Source organism: Gopherus evgoodei, unplaced genomic scaffold (assembly GCF_007399415.2).
Source record: "Gopherus evgoodei ecotype Sinaloan lineage unplaced genomic scaffold, rGopEvg1_v1.p scaffold_158_arrow_ctg1, whole genome shotgun sequence".
NCBI classification, from domain to species: domain Eukaryota; kingdom Metazoa; phylum Chordata; order Testudines; family Testudinidae; genus Gopherus; species Gopherus evgoodei.
The window spans coordinates 23,824-34,967 of record NW_022059821.1 but is presented as its reverse complement, the minus strand read 5'-3'; positions in this window follow the sequence as shown (position 1 = coordinate 34,967).

Below are 11,144 nucleotides of genomic sequence, written 5' to 3'. Positions count from 1 at the left end.
TAAAGAACAAATCGTGTCAAACCAATCTGATAGCATTATTTGATAGGATAACGAGCCTTGTGGATAAGGGAGAAGCGGTGGATGTGATATACCTAGACTTTAGTAAGGCATTTGATACGGTCTCGCATGATATTCTTATAGATAAACTAGGAAAGTACAATTTAGATGGGGCTACTATAAGGTGGGTGCATAACTGGCTGCATAACTGTACTCAGAGAGTAGTTATTAATGGCTACCAGTCCTGCTGGAAAGGTATAACAAGTGGGGTTCCGCAGGGGTCTGTTTTGGGACCGGTTCTGTTCAATATCTTCATCAACGATTTAGATATTGGCATAGAAAGTACGTTTATTAAGTTTGCGGACGATACCAAACTGGGAGGGATTGCAACTGCTCTGGAGGACAGGGTCAAAATTCAAAATGATTTGGACAAGTTGGAGAAATGGTCTGAGGTAAACAGGATGAAGTTCAATAAAAATAAATGCAAAGTGCTCCACTTAGGAAGGAACAATCAGTTTCACACATACAGAATGGGAAGAGACTGTCTAGGAAGGAGTATGGCAGAAAGAGATCTAGGGGTCATAGTGGACCACAAGCTTAATATGAGTCAACAGTGTGATACTGTTGCAAAAAAAGCAAATGTGATTCTGCGATGCATTAACAGGTGTGTTGTAAACAAGACACGAGAAGTCATTCTTCCGCTTTACTCTGCGCTGGTTAGGCCTCAACTGGAGTATTGTGTCCAGTTCTGGGCACCGCATTTCAAGAAAGATGTGGAGAAATTGGAGAGGGTCCAGAGAAGAGCAACAAGAATGATTAAAGGTCTTGAGAACATGACCTATGAAGGAAGGCTGAAGGAATTGGGTTTGTTTAGTTTGTAAAAGAGAAGACTGAGAGGGGACATGATAGCAGTTTTCAGGTATCTAAAAGGGTGTCATCAGGAGGAGGGAGAAAACTTGTTCACCTTAGCCTCTAATGATAGAACAAGAAGCAATAGGCTTAAACTGCAGCAAGGGAGATTTAGGCTGGACATTAGGAAAAAGTTCCTAACTGTCAGGGTAGTTAAACACTGGAATAGATTGCCTAGGGAAGTTGTGGAATCTCCATCTCTGGAGATATTTAAGAGTAGGTTAGATAAATGTCTATTAGGGATGGTCTAGACAGTATTTAGTCCTGCCATGAGGGCAGGGGACTGGACTCGATGACCTCTCGAGGTCCCTTCCAGTCCCAGAGTCTCTGAGTCTATGAGAGAAGCCAGCGCCCCTGCTGGAGCCACCACATCCCAGGCTCCTCCCAGAGTTGGGGAGGTAAGCCTGCGCTCCTCCCCAGGCCCCTCTCAGAACTGAGAAGGGAGAAGCAAGCCTTGGCCCAGCTGGAGAAAGAAGCTGCTGAAAGAAAGGAGGAGGCTGATGAGAGAGAAGAAAAAGCTCGTAAGGGACGTCTGGAATTACTGGCTGCTGAGGAGAAAGATCGACAGAGGCAACAGGAGCTGGAACAGGAGACTCACAAGATGCAACAAGAAACTGCCAGACTTCAGCTCCAAGTCAAAGAAGCAAGGAAAGAACAGCAGAAACTGTATCCTCTTGAAAATCCAGTTTATAACTATGCTGATATGTGGTATTACTCTGGGCAGTTTTCTGTGTTTAACCAGTTTTGCCATGGTCAGGGAGAGGGGGAGTCTAACCTGGGAGGTAATAGCTGTTTGTCTGTTCAAGAAAGCAGTGTGTCTGGGAATGAAGTTTCTGAATGTCTGTCTAATGTCTCAGAAGTGAATCTGGAGTTAGATCAAGAGCAAAAAGATCTCATTGGGGAGGGAGATGTTTTTCAGGAGCAGATTCAAGTAAATGGTCAGATGGAAGCCCTAACCGAGGAAGGAAAAGGTAGATGTGTAATGGGTAATGGATTGGTGGCTAGTGCAGCTTGTAAAAGTGAACCTGAAATGGGTAACTGTGATTTGCTGGAAGTAGCTCAGTGTAGTGAAAAAAGCAGCAGCTTCTCTGTTGGAAGTGGCAATGTGCCTGGTAGAGAAGGTTTGGAGGAGCCTAGGCAGCCTTGTGAGCTGATGGCTTTATCTGGTCAGCAGTTTGGGAAGGCAGAAATAGTGGAAAATGAGTGTCCCTATCCCTTACCTGTTTCCTGTGTGGAAAAATGTGACAGTGAAGGTAATGTGCCTGTGTCTGTCAGGGGTATTGACTTGCCTATGGAGGAAGCTACCTCAGTCTCCAAGCAGTTGTCTGTGAACAGCCTTGTGTGCTGGGACAAGGGAAAGGAAATCCCAAGCTGTGTGTCTGGTGAAGGAGAATGTATCTCTGGCTCTTCTGTGTGTGTGGAGCAGACAGAAGGTGCCTTTCAGCCTGTGATGGTTGAGAATAGTTCAGTTGTTTCGGAGTTGGTTGTAAATACAGCTAAAGCCCAGGAAGGGAATGGTCCTAAGTTTGTGTCTGCTGGGGAGAATGGCACTGTAACTAGGTTGCATCCAGTTAGTGTCTTAGCAAAATCCCAGAGATCAGACAATTCTGGTGCTTGTAGTTTGCCAGTTGTTAATGTGTGGTTGGAAAAGGGTGTAGCAACTCTGTCTAATCAGGGTTATACCCTAGCCAGGGCACAAGGAGAGCAGAAAGGTGATTTAATTGTGTTACCTACTGACAGTTTGACAACTTGTAGCAAGAAGGAAAAGATTCCTGAGCTTGTTCATGGCCAAGGGAAGGAGAATGCTTCTAACCTGTTATCTAGAAAATCTATAAGTTTGCCTGAAAAGAAATTGTGTAGGAATCTGCCTGATGGGCCAGAGGTGATTCTGAATGTAAGTGATACCCAGAAAGAGTCTGTGGGGGCTCAAGAAAGTGTTCCTTTAGAGCAAGCCCTAGGTGAAGCAGAGAAGGGCAGAGTTTCTGTGAGAGGTGAATTGCTGCTTAGAGAAGCTGCTAAGGAAAGAAATCCTCATGGTAATCTGTGCAAGCAGTTTGGTACAACTAAAGGGTGTGAAAGTGATTTAATCAAGGAAGTTTCAGTTCCTAACAGCCAGAAATTTTGTATTGTAAATGGATCCACTGACTTTCCTTTTGAAAAATCCAGTGTGAATAGCTTTGAGACTGTCTCAGATGGAGTAAAAGTTGTTGAGGAATTTAAATAGCTCTATGAGCAAGTGCCTGGCTTTGGCCAGCTTGTTGGGAAAACAATGGTGTTGGGATAGGACTGTCTCAATGCTAATTTTGTGAGTGAGCAGTCTGTGCTTCAGGGTCTGAGGAGAGATTTGGTTACTGGTGTTTCAGAGCAGAACAGTTTTATGGCCAAATGCTTGAGGATGCAGGGGAGAGCAAGCAAACTCTCACCCTCTGACTATTTGAATTTGTGTGATATCTCTGTAAAACAGAGTCCAGCCTTGGAATGGGTAGCAGCTGAAAATCTAAAAGTTAGTGTCTGTGTTGATGCAAATTCCCTGACTGGCAGGGAGAAGAAAGACTTGCTAAAAGCTGTTAGCACAGAGAGCCCACCCCATAAGCCAGTGAATTCTATTAAGCAAGAGAAATCAGGGTGTGATCCTACAGAAGGAGGAGGAAAGAGAAAACTGAATTTTGCAAAGAGAAGCTGCAGGTTAACCCTAAAATGTCAAAACCCCAATGGTATTGAGCCAAAGGTATGGCATGAGAAACATAATTATAGATGGACACTTGCAATGGATTTGTTGTTAATGCTAATGGTAATTTTTGTAACTAATTTATTGCTAATACTAACAACTGTAAAAATGTACAATGTGCCTAATCTTTTGCAAAAATCCCTTGAACATGTTAAGAGAAATATATGAGAACACACTTTATGTTAAAAGGCCTTGTTATACTGATGTTTCACTGCTAGTGCCTGTAAACAGTCTTGGAATTTTTCACAGAAGAAAAAACATTCCAGACCTGATGTGCTGTATGAAAAGGGAAACTGAGGCACACTACCATATTGCTTTCATGGCAAAATGCCAAGATTCCTACACTATGAACTACATTAATATCTATGTTGATTTAATGTTAATTGGGTTCCAAACATTTGCCTGAGCTTGTATAGATAAAATAGCTAGTTTCTTTAGCTCTTGGCAAGATCATATGAAACATACAGGAATCCTGCTGCGAGAGCAGATTCAATCCACTATTGTTCTAACCAAGTTTGGCCTTAAGTTTGTAAAGAGAGTCAATCATGTTATTAAACATGAGTTTGGTAAAACATTTCTGTTCTACACTAATAGGGCTTCTAACCCAGTACAAGCTGTAATAAGACAAAACCCAGGATGGGGAGCTTTTGGGATGCAGTCAGTGATGTTGGTGTCATCCCTTCCTGCATCAATTTTGCTTTGGGGGTGTGATGTTATGAGTATAATATAATATCTCACTGAAAGGTGACAGGGCCAGAAAGAGTTAATTAACTCACCTCACGGACTGACTGGAGCCATGGGTGAACCTTAAGGACTGGTTAGCAAGATATGTAAATGAACAGAACTTTGAAATGCAAGTCTGCATTGTCAGAGGTAGAAGGGGAGGTGTTTGCTCAAGTCTTGTGATGTAAGCAAACAAGTCTTGTCTATTGCTCTAGTTTTAATTCAAAGATCAAAAAAGGAATATTAGCATTTAAGATGATACTTGAGTGAAATAGTGTTATTGTCTATGTGTCTCTCTGGAGGTTGAGGTAACCTGTATCTGAACTGTTTAATGGATAAATTACTCTGTGCTAATTGGCAGGATGTTTGGGAGAAGGAGTTAAGCCTATTGTTTTCTCAGGCCGAAAGGCTGCTAGAAATGTATAAGAAGCCTGGGGCCATGTCTACATCTAAAATTTTGCAGCGCTGGTTGTTACAGCTGTATTAGTACAGCTGTATAGGGCCAGCGCTGCAGAGTGGCCACACTTACAGCAACCAGCGCTGCAAGTGGTGTTAGATGTGGCCACACTGCAGCGCTGTTGGGCGGCTTCAAGGGGGGTTCCGGGACCGAGAGAGCAAACCGGGAAAGGAAACCAGCTTCGCCGCGGTTTGCTCTCTCGGTCCCGGAGCCAGCCAGCAAACCGCGGGGAAGGAGACCTGCTTGCTCGGGGTTCCGGGACCGAGAGAGCAAACCGGGAACGCCGCGGTTTGCTCTCTCGGTCCCGGAGCCAGCCAGCAAACCGCGGGGAAGGAGACCTGCTTGCTCGGGGTTCCGGGACCGAGAGAGCAAACCGGGAAAGGAGACCAGCTTCGCCGCGGTTTGCTCTCTCGGTCCCGGAACCCCGAGCAAGCAGGTCTCCTTCCCCGCGGTTTGCTGGCTGGCTCCGGGACCGAGAGAGCAAACCGCGGCGAAGCTGGTCTCCTTTCCCGGTTTGCTCTCTCGGTCCCGGAACCCCGAGCAAGCAGGTCTCCTTCCCCGCGGTTTGCTGGCTGGCTCCGGGACCGAGAGAGCAAACCGCGGCGTTCCCGGTTTGCTCTCTCGGTCCCGGAACCCCGAGCAAGCAGGTCTCCTTCCCCGCGGTTTGCTGGCTGGCTCCGGGACCGAGAGAGCAAACCGCGGCGTTCCCGGTTTGCTCTCTCGGTCCCGGAACCCCGAGCAAGCAGGTCTCCTTCCCTGCGGTTTGCTGGGTGGCTCCGGGACCGAGAGGGCAAACCGGGAAAGGAAACCAGCTTGATTACCAGAGGCTTCCTCCTTCCACGGATGTCAAGAAAAGCGCTGGTGAGTGTCTACATTGCATTACCAGCGCTGGATCACCAGCGCTGGATCCTCTACACCCGAGACAAAACGGGAGTACGGCCAGCGCTGCAAAGAGGGAGTTGCAGCGCTGGTGATGCCCTGCAGATGTGGACACTCTCAAAGTTGCAGCGCTGTAACTCCCTCACCAGCGCTGCAACTTTCTGATGTAGACAAGCCCTGGGACACGATCCTTCTTCATCTCAAATCTGCTTTGGTTTTCAAGAGTGGGAAACCTTAAGCCACAAGGACTGAGATCCCCAGTCGTTGACTGGAGCCACCCTGAATATGGACCTTGGACTATAACCTATGGACTATTTCTAAAAGGACTTTTGGCTACTACAAGCTCGCCTCTACTATGTATCTGAACCTCAGAAATTGAATTCAAGTCTGTATGTGTATTAATCTTTTAACCAACACTCTCTCTCTTTTCTTTTCTAATACATTTTAGCTTAGTTAACAAGGATTGGCTATCGTGTGTATTGTGGGTAAGATCTCAGTTATAATTGAACCTGGGTATGTGGCTGATCCTTTGGGACTGGAAGAACCTTTTCTTTTATATGATGAAGTAAGATTTTCAGGAATCATCATCATATCTGACAGATGTGTCTGGACGGAGGCCTGAGGCTGGGCACTTAAGGGAACTGCATAGTTTGGACTATGCATAGTTTGCAGTTCACCCTGATTGAGTGACCTCAGCTGGCTCCCACGAGCAGCACCCTCACACTGATGTAGTCTTGCTAGGATCCATAGAACCAGGTCAATTAAGCTTTGGGTCAGAACCCCACGCTATCCAAATTGGAATTTTGGAATTGAGAGTTTGTTTGCTTAAAGAGCAGTTGCAATGGGTGAGCAAAGAGCATATGAGGGTCTTGACAAAAGAGCCCTGGAAGATTTGTGTTCAGAAAAAGGGACAAGCTTTAGAAAAAAAGCTACAGATCAAGAATTGGGAGAGCTGTTAATGGCCAGTGATCAGGAGGCAGGAGCACAGCCCTTACCTGATACTACAGAAACTGCAGAAGCAATTTGAATAAAAAAGGCAGCAAATAAACTGCAACTGCAGCATGAACAGAAACTAGCAGATCTTCGATTGCTGGAAAGGCAAAAAATAGCTGAATTAGAAGGAGAAGCTGCTGAGAGAAAGAAGGAGGCTGATGAGAGAGAAGAAAAAGCTCATAAGGGGCATCTGGAATTACTGGCTGCGGAGGAGAGAGCTCGAGAGATGAAACAGGAAATGGCCAAACTTCAGCTCCAAGTAATAGAGGAGCGGAGAAAGTCATCGCCACCTGGTACTCCACTTACCCACCGCCATGAGAAGACCTGGGAAAGAATGTGTCCCATCTACAATGATACTGAAGATACAGAGGAGTTTTTGTGTACCTTTGAACGCCTCTGCCATCTGTACCAGATCCCCGATGATCAGCGAATGCCTGTCCTGCTGACCAGACTGACTGGAAAAGCCAGGGAGGTATTTAATGAATTGGGGGAACAAGAAGCCTTGGATTATGGCCGGTATAAAGATTCTATGTTAAGGCGGTTCAAGGTTACTCCTGATTCTTACAGAGTTAAGTTTAGAAAGTTTAAGATGTCTAATGATTGTACTTTTGTAGAATATGCTCATAAGCTGATGGGTTTTGTTAAAAAGTGGGTGATGGGAGCAAAGGTACATGGGAGTTTCGAAAAGCTGCTGGATTTAATAACTTTGGAACGGTTCTTAAACATTGTGCCTGACCATGTGAGAGCAGCTGTGTGGTGATAGGGACCCTGAGTCAGTCCTATGGGCTGCAGAGTTTGCAGCTGCCCATACCCAAAACAGGGCTCAAGAAGGATATAAACCCCAGGGGAAAACTAGTCACCATTCTCCCCAGTTCAAGAGGAGGGAAGGACTTAAAGGTAAACCTGGCTCGAACTTTTATAAGGTGGCTCATGGGGGTCCACTGGGTAGGAACTCTCACTCCGAAAATAAACCAGTTAAATGCTATCACTGTGGTATGCTTGGCCACATAAGCCCAGATTGCCCGACCCTAAAGGGCAGCCCAAAAACAGCAACCCCAAGAGCCACAGTAAATGCCAACTCCATTACCCTGAGCACCCAGGCTGAACCGAACCACAACAGCGCCACCTTAAGTCCAGGTGCAAGCAGAGCAGTGGCTAATGCCAACCCCCTCGTCTCCGATGCTCTGGGAGGAGGTGATGAGCTCACCGGTTATGTCAGAACTGAGGCTTGCAAGGAAGTGAGAGGTTTATTAAGGAGGCCTGAGGCTGGGCACTTTAAGGAAACTTCATGGTTTGAACTTCTAAGTAACCAGTGAGGTACTACAGAAGCTGTTTTGTGCTGGCTTGGTAAATCTAAGTATTGCAATAACTACCAGTGTTTGGGATTTGTCTGCCCAGTTTTCTTTGCAGTTCACCCTGATTGTGTGACGTTAGCTGGCTCCCACAGGCAGCACTGTCACAGCTGGGAAGGAAGGCAGCTCCCCGCCCCCACTGGAACAGCCGCTCCCCAGTCCCATCGCAGAGCTGGGGAGGGAAGGCAGCACTCCACCCCTGCAGAAACGGCCGATCCCCATTGCCCTCGCAGAGCTGGGGAGGGAAAACAGCGCCCTGTCCCTGCAGGAACGGCAGCTCCTGAGTCCCCTTGCAGAATTGGGGAGGGAACCCAGCGCCCCATCCCCGCAGGAACGGCCACTCCCCAGTACCCTTGGAGAGCTGGGGAGGGAACCCAGTGCCCCTCCCCCAAAGGAATGGCTGCTCCCTAGTCCCCTCGCAGAGCTGGGGAGGCAACTCAGCACCCTGCCCCCGCGGGAATGGCTGCCCCACAGTCCCCTCGCAAAGTTGGAGAGGGAAGGAAGCGCCCCGCCCCCGCTTGAACAGCGGCTCCCCAGTCCCCCCGCAGAGCTGGGGAGGAAACCCAGTGCCCCGCCCCTGCAGGAACGGCTGCTCCCCAGTGTCCTGGCAGAGCTGGGGAGGGAACACTGCTGCCCGCCCCTGAAGGATTGGCCTCTCCCCAGTCCCCTCGCAGAGCTGGGGAGGGAAAGCAACTCCCCGCCCCCGCTGGAATGGTGGCCCCACAGTCCCCTGGCAGAGGTGGGGAGAGAAGGCAGCGCCCCACCCCCGTTAGAACGGTGTGATGGAGTAGGGCTGTCTGTGTGGGGGATGGGAGAGCCGGGAATGTCTTTAGGTGAGGGAAAGGATCTATAAGCCTGTAACCTGAGCCAGGTAGGAGGGAGGGGTTAGCACCTTGGCCTGGGAAGCTGGACAAAGGAATCGGCCGGCTGGAGGAGGGGCAGTTCAGTTTCGGTTTTGGGCTGGGTGAGGGGAATTCAGGGGATCCTATGCTGGATCCAAGCACCTTGAAACTCCAAAACGACTCGATTGAGGGGTCCTGACTGTGCTAAAAGCTCTGCTGTAACCTGTGTTCCTGTTGTCCAATAAACCTTCTGTTTTACTGGCTGGCTGAGAGTCACTGCGGGTCCCAGGAAGAGGGGTGCCGGAACGGACTTCCCCTAACTCCATGACAACTGGTGGCAGCGGCAGGAGATACTGCACCCTGTGGACAGCACTTCCTGCAGTAAGTGACTGGGGAGCAGTAAAACGAAGGGATGATTTTAGGGGTGATTAACCCCTGGGAGTGTGTGCCCAGTGAGAAGGACTTTGCAGTGACAGGGTCCCCCGGGGGATTGCAGCGAGCGGTCCCAGGGGCAGAGGAGTCTGCAGCTCGACTCTGGCAGAGAGGTGGTGACCTCAAGAAGGGCTGGTGCACTGGGGGTCTCCCTGGAAACCGTGGGGAGCGGCGAGCACCCCGGCCTGTGAGTGGCCAGCAGAAAGATGTATGCCAAGCGGCGCAAGTGCGACCTGGTGGAGCTGTGCAAGCAGAGGGGGCTGTGCAATGGGAGACTCACGAAAGACCAGCTGATTGCCCGGCTGGAGGAGGAAGACCGCTTCAATGTATGGAGCCCTGTCTCTGAGGGAAGCAGCTGGGCAGATGCAGCGCAGGCACCAGTGTCTGTCCCAGCTGGGAGTGGTCAGCCGGCGGCTGAGGGGTTCCCGAGACCCCCCCTTCCTATGCCTAGGGGAAGGGAGAGGAGGAGCCCAGCGAATACCGAGGGCACCGTGACCCCCCCGGCCAGCCAGGGATCCTCCCAGCGAAGCTCATCCCCCAGCAGGGGATCCTCCTGGCGGGCTCGGCATCTGTGGAGCAGATTTGGCTGGAATATGACAGGGAGCTGAGATGGGAAGAGCTCGAGTTATGGAGGCAAGAACTGAAGGAAAGGGGGATCCAGTGCAAACATGAGGAGAACCAGCGCCAGCGTGAGCTGGAGGAGAAGGAGAAACAGCGTAAACATGAGCTGGAGCTGGCCCAACTGGCGAGCAGTGGGGTCCCGGCTGCGGTGAGTGAAGGGGGACCCAAGCCTACAAAGAGCTTTGATAAAGGCTTGCTGGCCCGCCGTAAGGAGGGAGAGGACATAGATACCTTCCTGATGACCTTTGAGGATGCCTGTGAGCTGCACAGGGTTGACCATGCAGACAGGATCTCATTTCTCACCCCCTTACTGAACTCCACAGCTGTGGAGGTGTACAGCTGACTGAAAGAGGCGGAGGCAGGGGCCTAAGAGCTGTTCAAACAGGCCCTGCTCCGGGAGTTTGGGCTGACTCCAGAGATGCACCGGAAAAGGTTCCGGAGTCAGTGTAAAACCCTTGAGGTCACATACCTACAACTGGTCAATTGGGAGCAGGGGTATGCCCGCAAGTGGACAGCTGGGGCCCAAACTAAAGAGGACCTGCTTGACCTATATATACTAGAGCACCTGTAAGAGCAGTGCCCGTCCGACCTGAGGCTGTGGTTAATGGGCCAGAAGCCAGAGAACCCGCAGCACGCAGGCCAGCTGGCCGACCAATTTGTGGACAGTCGAGCAGGGGACAACAGGGCGGAGTCTCAAAGGAGCAGGCCTGCCTCAACGCAGAGAGAGAGTCAGCATGGGACCTCCCAGCGGGGGCCTATGGAGAAACCCCACCAAAGGGGAACATCCAGCGTCAGGTCCATCTGACCCACTCGAGGGGACCCACGAGACACGGGCTGCTATCACTGTGGCCAACGAGGCCACATACGGGCCCAGTGCTCCAAGCTCAGGGACAGACCGAGCAGACTCAACCTGCAGAGGGTTGACTGAGTAAAGACCCAGTCGGAGGAGGGGCAACGTTCCCAGGAAAGGGGGGCTGGCAGCGTGCAACCTGTGAAGGAGGGAGGAGGTCCCCGAGTCAGCCCCTCTGGGGGACTGGATGCTCCAGGCTCCGGGTTTTTGGTTTACAGGGTGGGCGCAGGGATGCCCCTCCGGAAAGAGTGCCTTGTTTCCCTGGAGGTAGATGGGAGGAAGGTCACTGGGTACTGGGACACGGGCGCAGAGGTGACGCTCGCCCGGACCGAGGTGGTGGCCTCAGATCAGATGGTGCCCG